The sequence below is a fragment of the Pholcus phalangioides genome, unplaced genomic scaffold (assembly GCF_987345545.1).
Source record: "Pholcus phalangioides strain wild (caught in Gottingen) unplaced genomic scaffold, Ppha-v1.0 ptg000003l_1, whole genome shotgun sequence".
Taxonomy (NCBI): domain Eukaryota; kingdom Metazoa; phylum Arthropoda; class Arachnida; order Araneae; family Pholcidae; genus Pholcus; species Pholcus phalangioides.
Window position 1 is genome coordinate 2,457,571 of NW_028301596.1, and position 13,113 is coordinate 2,470,683.

At 38.9% G+C, this 13,113-nt stretch overlaps 1 pseudogene; it reads right to left on the reverse strand.

The window, feature by feature from the left end:
• Window positions 1–7,140: 7,140 nt before the first annotated feature.
• Window positions 7,141–7,272, reverse strand: LOC149087894 (U4 spliceosomal RNA; annotated as a pseudogene).
• Between the last annotated feature and the right edge of the window lie 5,841 nt (window positions 7,273–13,113).

The window sequence follows — 13,113 nt, forward strand, 5'->3', positions numbered from 1 at the left end:
AGGTCCCTCTTTGACTTTATGACTTATTTTTAACGCCAAGATAGCTTGGATCTTTTTATGCGTGGGCACAGTATGTCAGTTTCGCGGTCATCCGAATAGTTCAGGAGCCTAAGAAGTTGAATTGGAGTGCGTATATCAATAAGTTCGGCCGTCCCGCTTTTACAGGCATACGGCAAGGTGGGTTCGGCGCAGCGATCACAATTTCACAGCGATAAAAGCAAACAACTATCTCGACAATATACTGAGCTTGAAAGAAGTTAACAACAAAAACATCAAAGACTTCAAAGTGAACATAAAAGTAATTGTGTGACAAACAAAAACATTAAAACCTAAAATTATCGTTGAAATAAATGAATAGGTTAACATATATATGATTAAAAGCAAAATGAGAAGGATATATATATATAAAAAAACGCGTGCGTATTGGAGTGCGTATAAACGCGTAATATTGTTGTTGATTAAATCGCATTTTACAGCGCTACAGGGTTGCCAAAAAATAAAATAAAACGATACTTTGGCGATTATATCTTTGTAGACTGCATTCTGCATTCGAACCCGAATTATCATTGATGCGTTACGTATTTTTGAGTTTCATATTTATGAATTTCTCGGATTGTAACATTGGTGTTTGTGTCCCATTGAAGAAAATATTAAGAGGTATTGTTTGCGTGATCTCTTGAAGCTTTATTGAGTTAAGTTGCATAACTCACTCAAAAAATACGTTCCTCAACAAAAGTACCCTTCTTTTTTCTCGAATAATGTAAATGTACATTTTGCGGTAGAATTTACTGCTACAATCGGCACTCGATTTTACTTACCTCCAGTTCGCGAACAAGTCCTCTGGTTCCAAAACAATATGTCATTTTTTTGAATGTCTTTCTAATTTAACGACTTTTCAATTTTATGAACCTATTGTATAAATCCGTTAGAGTTAAATCGAGAACTGTGATAGTGACCTCTAGGGCATCAACTTGGGAGTGGGGGAGGGTTTGGAGGAAAGGGACCAAAATGCAGGCTTGGCGTGACTGTCAAGTATATTTTTGGCATAGTTTTAGCTCTCGGTAAGAGTGTCTTCTTTCTTTCTTTCAAAACGAGTACAAGTCCGGTCTATCGCCATGGCCTATCGACACAACTCATTTGGCCACTCACTTATCAAATTTGTTTGTCCCGGAGATATGCATGTTGTGCCAACAGTCAGAGTGTGTATCTAGTGTTATGCATGAATTGTCACTGCTGCCATCTAGTGAAGTGTGATGGCTGAATATTTGTACCGTTGTGGGTGTAGTGCTCTTGGTGGCGAGACTTTTTTTGATGGGGACGGCTTACATTCATGCCTCGATTTCAGGAACCGCAGAAAATTAACTTTCACCGACTAACATTGTACCGTCGGCGGCGATAGCCCGTCATAATAATCAGACATGACTAAAGGTATCCTCTAGCAGAGATGAACTATGTGTACGGGTAAATTTTTCACAGTGGCCCTTCAGAGAGGTATAAATGTACTCGTACATATGTATAGCCGAAGCGGCAGTAGTGGTTCGCGATGCATGGTCTAAGACAGGAGTTCTTAATCTATGTGTCCCGAATCAAAGTAGGATGACAGAGACTTCTGAAATGAGTAGTTCATATCGAAGCACAGTCTTATTACAAATCCACTGGTTTCGCTAATTTCGGAAATAAAACATTTTGTAAATACGCATTTTTAAATTCTTAATAGACACATGGGTCTAGGCACGGGTCGAGGGCGATGTTCCGGGAGGGGTGACTTATTGCGTGCGTTCGTTCGACCGTCCCGTATTTCACGGGAAAGACAAATTTTTTACATATTATCTTGGGAGTCTCCAACCTGGATCCGCACCTGCATGGGTTTTCGGTCACGAATTCGATCATGTTGGTGTTGGGTCCGTGATTAAGAACCTCTAGACCAGGAAGCTGAAGCCCCCGGTCTAAAGACGTATTAAACAACTGTTTTAACCTGCTACACAAGTATAAATTCATCTTATAGAGCTCCTGAAAGTTCAAGTGTACACAATATGAATGCGAAAGACGCGCATATTCACTTTTTCCAGCATATCTCTGACACATTTAGAGACTATTTTACACATATAATTTTTAAAAAATTATAAAAATTTTGAAAAAAAATTCTCACAGGAGATTTACACCTCCACAAAAATCATCATCTCACTTATACTACCCATAATTAACCGGGCACTGATCACACATGTTTATCCACAACATCATCATTCATTCATATCTTTCCACCGGGTCTATAAATATTTAAAACAGCCAAAGTAATTATTAGTCACCAAGTCATTTACACTGAAAAAAAGAAGGAAAAAAAAAATGGTGGCACCAAGTTTAAATAAACCCTATCGAAATTCTGTCTCTTATACCGAATGGGATTCAGTCACGGAAACGAAATTGTCAACAATTCTCATTAAGCATCCACACAACTATTGTTAATTCGGAAAAGAACAACAACGCGAGAGACATTCCACTTTACGCATAAAATGGAATTCTTCCCTCATCGGCTTTTGTTTAATTTTTCAATTGCTTACAACGAGTGTCTTTGAGTTGGATTTTTGTAAAATCAAATCAATTTTGATTAAGGACAAAAGATAAAATGCTCGCTATAATGAGATTAACAAAACACAAATGCATACGGTAACCAATTTACAATCAAGTAGAAACGGGATTTCTCTTCGGCTATAGCATCCCAATCGATGAAATATATGTTCCGTTTTGCTACCAAAAATGAGAATTCTGCATTTACGTAATTTCGTTACGTTATAAAAAATGACATTTTTTAACGTCTCCTTTTTACGTCACGGAATTTCTTTGAATAGATTCGGGTCGGAAATGTCATTGTATCGAAATTTCTGGATCTGATTGATGCGTGGGAAGGAAAATTGAGGAGTAATATAGTAAAAATAATGCTCGTTATTGAAATTTTTGCTTTGTGTTCCTACGTCAGATGCTATCTATTCGTAAATATTAAAGGGATAATAAAGAGTCAAAGGCCTTTGTTAAAGGGGTCGAAGGCCTTTGAATTCGATTATAGCGCACATGATTTTTGGATGTTGAACATCGCTATCAGGTCACAATGTTGTTTTTTCCTTTCAACAGGAAAAAAAAAAGACAAAGATTTACAGTACGTGTACTGTAAAACATACATGCTCAACCTATGACCCGCGGGCCAAATGTTGCCCTCGGAGTGATCTGATGTAACTCGCGACAAATAATCAAACCACTCACGTGGTCCACGGAAGATTATCAAATCACTTAAGTGACCAATGGCACTCTTCCCGATTATTTCAGTGGCTCGCGGCACATTTCCAGTTCATTCAAGCTGTCAACGGCACATATCTAGATCACTTAAGTGACCCCAAGTACATTTCCAAATCACTTGAACGACTCGCGCAACACCTTCAATTCACTTAAGTGGCTCGTGATACATTTACTGGTTACGCAGATTACTTGAGTGACCCGCGTTACGCATCCAGCTCACTTGAGTGGTTCGCTGCACGCTTGTAGATCATTTAAGTGACTCGAAGTGCATTTCCAAGTCACTTAAATTGACCGCGAGACCTTCCCACATCACTCAAGTTGCTCACGACAAGTTTCGAAACCAATGAGTTGGCCCGCACTCTCCAAAATGTTGTGCACCCATGGGCCCTCATTGGATCATATTTTATTCTCGTTGTCTCTCGTCTATTCAACACCCCCCTCCCCCCCGAACCTCATCCGGGAATGAGATATTTTTTACTTGGTGAGTTCATTTTTTGAATAAATTTGCCAAGAAAATAAAATTCTTAAATACAGTACAATTTTAATAATTTGAGTCTCGAAACTTCCAGGTTTGAAGGGCTGTTGAAAAGGACTGAAGTTGTCTTGATCTCTAGTATCGGGTCTTCGGGGACCCTAGGCTAGAATGTTTCATAGGTCCTCTTATAGTAAATTTATAATTTGGAAAAAAAAGGAGAAATATTGTTTATATCGAGCTTCCAGGGATGTAGCCCCTGTCAGCCTCTTTTATAGAGGCCATGGGTTTTGGCAGTTGCATGATTATGCCGTTGAATTAAGGGCGAACCCCCCCCCCCCCATGCACGCCTATTCCGTTACTTTTCGGATAATTCGTGTTTTCAGTAATCCGAGGTGGTCTCGTTCACCTCCAATTCCCTACCACTTGAGACTTCTGTAGTACCCTGGGATATTCTAAGAGAGGCCACACATATACGCGCGCGCTCATCAAAATCAGATGAAAGGGGGAAAAGCCATGACAAGTGGTGAAGGAGCCACAGAAAGCTGTGAAGAACTAAAGTAAAATACGATGAGAAAAACTGTGCCCCATAGGCGGAGATAGACTTGGAAATCTGGGGGGGGGCATGGGCGGAAATACCCCCCTGGGGGGCATTACCCCCCCCCCCAACGTCAAAGGTAGAGTCGACTGATCTAATGTATAAATGTATACATGAATTGACATCATCATCGTGCCCCCCAGCAATAATGACCGTGCCTCCCCAGACTTCCAAATCTATCTCCGCTTGTCAGAAAACTTTCCTGACACATGGGTACAACAAAAAACGGCGACTTGACCGCAGCAGAAAATTGCTACCGCAGGGAGTCCCCCATCGAGGGATTAGCGCACCAACCTCTCGACGATAAAAAAACAAGTCTGCCGTTCGGAATCGGCAATAAATTGTAGGTCCCGGTCTAATTATCCCTCGTGTGCAGAAAATGACCGTGGTGCGACAAAAATGATCAATAATCTATGCCGCCTATGGGGGGGGGGGCACGATGATAATGATGTCAATTCATATATGCATATATACATTAGATCAGTCAACTTCACCTTTGACGCTGGGGGGGATTAGATCAGTCGACTCCACCTTTGACGCGGGGGGGGGGGGGCAATGCCCCTCATGCCCCCCGTATCTCCGCCCATGCTGTGCCCCCTTTCAGAATCCAGCAGAATCCATAGAAACAGTGCCATAGCCCACGAGGACATCGCCTGGGGGCCTCATGTCCATGGGGGAGTGGGGGACTTGATGATGTACGATTATTTTCGAGTGTAAGTTTGTAAATATCTAAGCTGCGTTACTTCCAGCTACGTGTGGAACTTCAGAACATCACTTTACCCGGGGATCCATGATATTGAGACGGCTATACCAACAAGGTCATTCACTTTAATTATAATCATCCCGTCCATGTAAAAAATGACGTTACTTATGAGAGGACTATATATTTCGGAAGGGTTGGGGGGAGAAGGAATGTTATTTATAATATATTTAGGGGAAAAAAAAGATCATCGGTTGCATCATTAATTCCTTACTATTTTTGTGTCTGTCACACACACACATATTTAACTTTAAGTAACTTGGGAATCGAAACTTATTGTGCAGAATCATTTTACCACGAACTATTTTGCGATCGAATTTCCTCCGAGTTAAATACTCGAACTTCCGGAAATCTGTCGATTGGAACAAAATATTTCTCGAAAAATCTTTTCCGAAGTTTGTTTTGAATAGAGAATAAAAGAGCGAGACGTTAACCGATTTCTTAGTAACTGATGAAAAGAGATTTCCGTGAAATTCCATTATGCTTATTTTCATCGTAAATTGAATAAATGTCATTCATCATACGATGTATTTTACTCGTGATGAGTTTCGAAAGAATAATTTTTGCCACGATGTTTTGATATTATCAATAGGAAACGAATTAGTCCCCAAGTAATTTACTGCCATCTACCGGTGCGGTATTGCATTTATAGTTTTGATTTGTACTTGATCGAAAAATGATCAAAAAATTAATTATATTTTTTTTTCCACTGAGTATACTTGTTTAACAAAATTGATTAGATAATCAATTCAATTCAAAATAAATCAATTAAATTTTATTAAAAGTCTTTTTAAATCTTAAACGAATTTTTTTTATTGTTTGTTGAACTAAATTTTTTGAATCGGCATAAATATGGTGGCTGTCACGGCCGTATGGAGCAGCTGTGATGGGAGCTGTGCGTGTATGTGTTGTGAACCTAATGTAAAGATTGTTATATTATTGTGTGTGGCTGCCAGCTATATTTCGGCCCGCGTTCGCGCGGCACATTCCCAGTTCACTTCAGTGATCTACAGTGCAGAATCCCAAATTACATAATTTAGTAACCCACGATACATTTTCAAATCAATGACGTGTTCTGCACTCTCGCAAAAGTTGAACACCATTTCTTTACCGGGGACCAGCAAAAATCCAAGCCTAAGGGCCCTGCGAGCAGGATGGGGGGGGGGGGGGGAAACATGATTGATTCAGTAATTTTGAGGGGATTAAAACCCAATATCTATGAACTTACTCGAGAGAAAGACATGGCCCACATAGTGCTTTTATAGTTAAAAAACACGACACTTTTAACTTTACCTCTGACAGTTATTTCACGCGGTTTCTTGACGTTGAATGAATCAAAGATGAGTGTATTTTTCATCACGTCAAAGTTTCTCGTATGACATATATGGCAATATATATATATGGGCTATATAAATCGACAATTTTGGGCCCCATTGTTTCTTTTTCGCTCAACGATGATCCTGACACGTGCAGCGGATTTTTTTTCTTTGAATATTCTGAGTAAAGATGGACTACTTGCTGACGTCACGAGCAACGTGGGAGGTCTTCTATCTCTCATTTTTGCTGCAGCCCTTGATTTTAACCGTACGCGTGTATTTTTCGATACGATACTTTGATTTTTCACAACCTTCTTCACTCTTCCTGAACCTATCATACTCTTTTTAGCTCCGCGCTTGCAGCTAGGACTTAGACAGAGGGTCGGGGGTGTTTGGTGATGGTTCCCCAGCGGGTGCTCCGGTATCTCTGGTCCTCCCCAGCATGACCCAACCAACACAGGTAAATAAATATATATACGCACAAATTTAATTATTATCCGCTGCCTCGCGAGCACCCGCCTCCTCGGTGCACAAATTTTCTCATGTATAATGTGGCATCTGCCTCGCGACACTATGCCACTACGGAGAGTAGGCAGTATTAGATGTTTGCTTTTCCTTCTTTTACCAATTCAGTGCCCACACATATATTTGTCAGTCTCTATGTGGCCAGCTCCGGGGATGAACCATTTCTCTAGTACAGTCACAGACCCTACAGGGTCTCCCAAAAATTGCCGAAGCCGACGATATTTCACGTCGCCATGGCGGGATATTGGGTTGAGTTTTCAATTAGCAATAGTCACGCCTTGGAAGGACCTCATTGGTCCTTCCGAGGAAAAATTCACAATTCAAAAAATATTTTTTACCATTTCTATAATATAAATTCTACCAAATGCGTATTTTGATTGGAATGAGGAGATAGATTATTTTATACCGTAAAATACAGAATATATATATATGGTCATTTAGTTTTGCTAAACAAGTTTTTGTTTTGAGAAATGGCAACAAAAGATCATCTCTTTCTCCCTTGGCGACGACAGTTCATGCCATAAGCTATTTATTGAGGTAACCTTGACTGGATATAATGCACGTCACAGAACAGATTCAAATTCTGCGCATGCGCTTTAAGTAATACTCCACTCCGTTTTTTGATTTTTAACGTCTTGTAATAGCAAATGATTGTTAGAGAAAATTATTCATATAATATTTCTTTTCACAAAATGTGACCATTACTGAAACAATTTTTGCAAGCGTGTTTGTAGTTAGAAATAATTTAAATTGTGCAAAAATTTCTGTTAAAGGGAGAAATTGAATGTGAATTTACATACTGTGGTTAGATACGCATCCAAAAATTTTTTTGATCGCTAGATGACGGTACCATCCGTGGACAAGACACGGTGTCTCATGCAACACCACACTAAATATATTTCTAGTATGGTATTGTCTCATGGTCCCCAGACATCCTGCCGTAAGGCAGTCACCCCAACTTCGGTCACATATCGCCACACAGCAATTTCCAACCAGGGAATTGGGTGGGAAATGAAGGTGCCATATATCGGCGGTCGCCACATGCTCGGTAGGTGAACTTGTTTCTGATGTTCTCTTTCCCGGATTCTTTGGTATCGAATCCGTGGAACCTTCATAGTGGAAGGCGAGCATCTTGACATTTGGGGACTAATTCTGCGCAGGCAGGCTGGGATCTTTAGTGAGCTTCAGGTCAGATTTAAAATGGGCCTCTCTACAGTGAATAAAAAAAATGACGCGAATTGTGACTGGACCCTTAGTTGGATCCTTGGCAGCCCCATCCTTGTGGGAGCTCGTGGGGAAAGGGTCTCGTTTCAGTGACGGCCCTGCCAATGAACCGTAGAAAAAAAAAATTAGAAAGAAATAAGTCATTTTTCATAATGCAAATGTTTCTCGATGAAAAATAAGAATCAACTCAATTTTTTTCGGTGAAATTTAACCATAAAACAATCTTCGAAAGCATATTGAACCCAGCTTTACGTCTCTTGGTTTCCCTCCCCGCCTTTCCAGGGAAATAAGTATCTAACGTTGAAGTTCCAGGAAAATAAGTGCACGCAATACGTACAGAAAATCATTTGGTTTCTGGTTGCAAAGAAATCAAGTGATGTCGTTTCTCGAACAAAATAGTTTTTTTTTAGCAGAAGAAAAAGAATTTTTTTATATCCTTATATTTTAATTTATTTAAATTTTTATAAACTAGTATCTGAAAAAAGTAAAGGTATGGTATTTTCTTTTTTCTGAATAGATGTTTGGGATTTCTAAAAAATAAATCCGGTATTAGAGCATACATTACGAACACATGTATTACCAATAACTTTACATAATGAGTTTTTTGTTTATCTTAATTAGATGTTATATAATACCAGTGTCTTTTCAATAGCATTTTTTTATGCCTTAATCTTGTCCATTGACAATCGTTTGGTCTATTGTAATTTATGAAGCATGACAGAGAGCATCTGGTGCAGGACCAAGAGTAGGGTCGCCGTTAGCACCCACACTGAACTCGGTGTGAAAGCAGGACCAAGGGGAGTCTTGACGATTGCGAGGCACCAAAAATGTTTGAAGGAACTCCTTTTAGTCCCGATATCATTTTTTTTTTTTTTTTTTTTTTTTTGCGGGAGGGAAATAATCTTCGAAAAATTCGAAAATTATAACGTAATGATACAAATAATACAAGAGTTTTGCAAATTTAGAATTAATAAAAGTAATAATTTCAGAGTTGAGAAAATTCAAAATTCATGAAAGAAATTATTCCAGAATTGATGAAAAAATTTATTCCAGAATTGACGAAAGAAATTATCTCAGAATTGGCGAAAACCTTCAATTACTTGGGGCACATTTTTGATTCGGTTCTCTGGATCCGTTTATTCACCCGCGGCAAAGATCTCTTTTTATGATCCCTCTATTGTTTCGGATGAAAAAATTGTAAATTTGGATTTTTTTAGTATACATATTTTTCACTTCTATTACAATGAGTGCGGGGGCCCGGTGCAACCACAACTTTCGCACACCCCTAAGGAGAGCTGAATTCACCCTTCCTATCAATTCAACATGGGTAATTCAATACTTAGACGTAGGCACTAAAATGTTTGTACCTGTTGAAGAGGTAGTTAGTTGTGCGGCCCTGCCTTGGAATACCATCATGAAGCAATAAAAGTGAGTGTATGTGTGCGCATGCGTCACTCACTCTTTCAGACGATTTTTAGGTGATCGGGGTGAAATGAACAAGTAAAAGTTACTAAGTCCCGGACTGTAGGGGAGGTGTTCCAGTACTTTCCATCTCAAAATTATGCAAAAAGATTGATTATTTGCGAGTACTCATGTCAGTGAAGACATTATCGTTCTACGTGACCCCCTCCCCCCTTTTCCCGTAGCCCTGGGAAATCAAAGTAGAAGGAAGAGTCATGACAGATGATTGAGAAGACCTCGTGGAGCTGGAAAGGGGGGGGGGGGAGAAAAGAGAACCATTCAAATGAAATATAACAGAAAAAAGTTAACTGCTTGAAGAGTGCAGTAGATTCCATACCGCGGCTGACGGGCCCAAGGATCAACCTCATAAATTTTTTGTACACTATAAAAATGTACTCAGAAATTAATGAAATGAGTAGAAATGATCTTGTTCCTGGATGTGGGGGCGTTGCTGTTTAAGACAGCGTCACAAGAACAAAATATGGTCTTAAAAGGACACTAGGAAACGTAGGCATTGAGAGGGCCCTCTGACTAGGGCAAAAAAATTTCGATAAGTCAGCAAAGATTGTTCTCACATTTCAGGGCCCATTTAACCCGTCGGGTGGGTGGGAGGCACTTACCCATGTAGAAATCACGCCTAGAGGACCATTATAAAGAGATACTGATGCTAACCTTCTCATTAGCAAAGGAGATTTTCAAGAGCCGAAGTATGCTCAAGAAAACCGATGAATTCATCCTTTCCGGAATCATTTTGTATTCTAATTGAATGAATTTATGCATCAAAAAGGGGACAACAAAATACATGCTGCTACGAAATGATGCATGATGGTTGTCGCACATCCCTTGAGCAAAAAAAAAAACAAAGTGTAATCAATCATATTTTTCTTTTGACAAGCGGGAAAACACGCCCCCGCTTATGCCACGGATTAGGATTTTCGATGAAATAACGGTCATTCCTGGAACCCTTGAATCAATCTTTTGATGTCTCCGAAATGGCACGTGCAATGCATAGTGAAAGGGTTTTTTAATAAAGATATATAGATACAAGATACTCAGTGTCACGTGTATCGACCGAGTTAGTTCGTTTTGAATCCTCGAGTTACTCCTACGATCATTCTTTTCGTAATCAAAGATAGTTAGACACATACAGTGAAACCACGGTATAGCGATGATCTGCAGACCAGGGAAAAAAATATCGTTGGAAAAGGATTGTTGTTGTATAGTAAAGCAAGAGCTCTAGAACAGGGCCGCAACTAAAGGGAGCAGGCGGATATAGTATAATAGCACAATACTGATGCCAAGATACCCTTGGAAGAAAGAAATAAACAATAACGAAGTTAAAATATTAAGTTCGAGGTGATTTTGAGCGAAATGTGAATAAATATCTTTGTGTGCAGCCGTTTCAAACTCTCAAAAAATATCTTAATAGAGGAGTTTATCGTAGTATCGAGAGGTCATTAAAATATAGGAAATTGCAAACAAGATTAAAAAATAATATTGCTGTAGAGGGATTTATCGTTATATCGAGTATCGTTGTAGTGAGGTTTCACTGCATATTTACCAGTATAACTTGGAAGCTAACATGCTAATACATGAAAACTCGTCACCCACGGTCAAACTCGGTTGCAAGCGGTGTTCCTGATCAGAAATAATGTTAATTAAGCTCACTTTTAACGTCAATAAAATGTAATGGCCTCGAATATAATGGCTTTTTTCAAAAAAATACCTTGCGTTGAAAAACTGATTGTCTGTTTTTCGTATCGATAGATATGCTTACTCCACTAGGTAGACGATAAAAAGTAGCATTAGTTACATAATTGCCAATCACAGTTCAGTTTCAATCCATTGGGAGTAGGAATATTGGCAGAGTTTCTAGAATCCATTGATATTTAGAGCTGGACAAATCTCCAAAAATTTACATGCCCGAATCAATATTTTATATGCTAGCGCCGGGCATTTGGTTGAAAAAAATACGTCAGGCAATAGATTTGTCTAGCTGATTCACATGTTCATTTCATTTCAGTTAAGGAGAATTTTCCAGTTGGACAAGTGGAGTCCCTCAAGGAAGTGTCCTCTGTACCATTCTTTTTCACTTTTTATCAATAAATTCGAAGGTATCGATGGGATTGTTAGCAAATTCGCAAAGATGACTTGAAAGTAATTGGGGGGGGGGGGGGTAGTCTGGAACCAAAGCGATAGGGAATTGCTACAGACCAATTCAAATAGGTGAATGAATGCATGTAGCATGACTTTTAGCATTGACAAGTGTTGAATGGTGGTGTCATTCCAGATGCAACTGAGATCACAGATTAGGGAATTCTCATTGAAGAGCAGCTTAGATCTTCTGAAAATTGTTCAGCGGTGGTCAAAAAAAGTGAATCAAATACTTGATTTCATTCTTAACTAGGTCTCTTCAGCTGTTTCAGGGCTTAGTTCTTCCTGGCCTAGAGTATACTGTACGGTTTTGGAGATAATACCTACAAAGGGACATAGAATTGGTTGAGGGGCACAGAGAAGAACCACACACAATCTTGTTGGTTCACAGGGCTTGAGCTATATAGACTTGAGATTTTCTGAATATATTTACAATAGAAGGGCGCAGGTGTTGGGGTATATGATTGAAGTGCTTAAAATGTGGTGTTTGAATAGGATGGAGCATGGGTACATCGTGTAGATCGACTGCTTTATATTTATACAGGGAATGCCGGTATGTCAATATGAATTGATATGGGACAATTTGAGGTGGTTGTGTTGCTAGAAATTTTATTCTAACAGGGTTGTAAATAAATAGAATATTGGTACCCATTGAAGGTCATGAATTCTAACCCAATTGACACAGTTGAAAAGAGAGAAATATGATAGACATACTTAGATAAAGACAACCATAAATTCTTTTATCGGCACTGTATTATATTTTATCATAATTATTGCTTTTTGAGATAATTGTTTATTACATTGCTGTTTATATAGATATATCAATATTTTTATATCTTTTTTCAACCACCACGTTGGGCATTTTGCCTGTTGTGGTTATTTTGTATTTGTATTATTCCCTCTTTCTCTAAAGTATACTACAAGGTACCCGTGTGGCCAGACAGGCACCTCGTACACATTCAACTGTGCTCTGAATCTCTGCATACTTCATATGGAGATGGTGAGTTTTGTTTATTTTTGCATTACACCAAATGTCATGAAACATTTAATTTGGGATGCATCCGATTATATATGGTTGGAATCATTTAATTGGGTAATGGATAAATAAATACCTGTCTTACAAAAGTAAAATCTTCGGGACCAAAATTTCTTTCATAGAGGCAATGTTCTAGTTTCTAACTTATTAGAATATTTTCTGAAACTTTTCCTAGGATAATGTAATAAAGGTATTGATGACTTAGTAATGATGTCCCGAAGATGAACCCTGAACCCAAAAACAAAATATTTAAGTTTACGAGATGAGTTGAAGTTAACC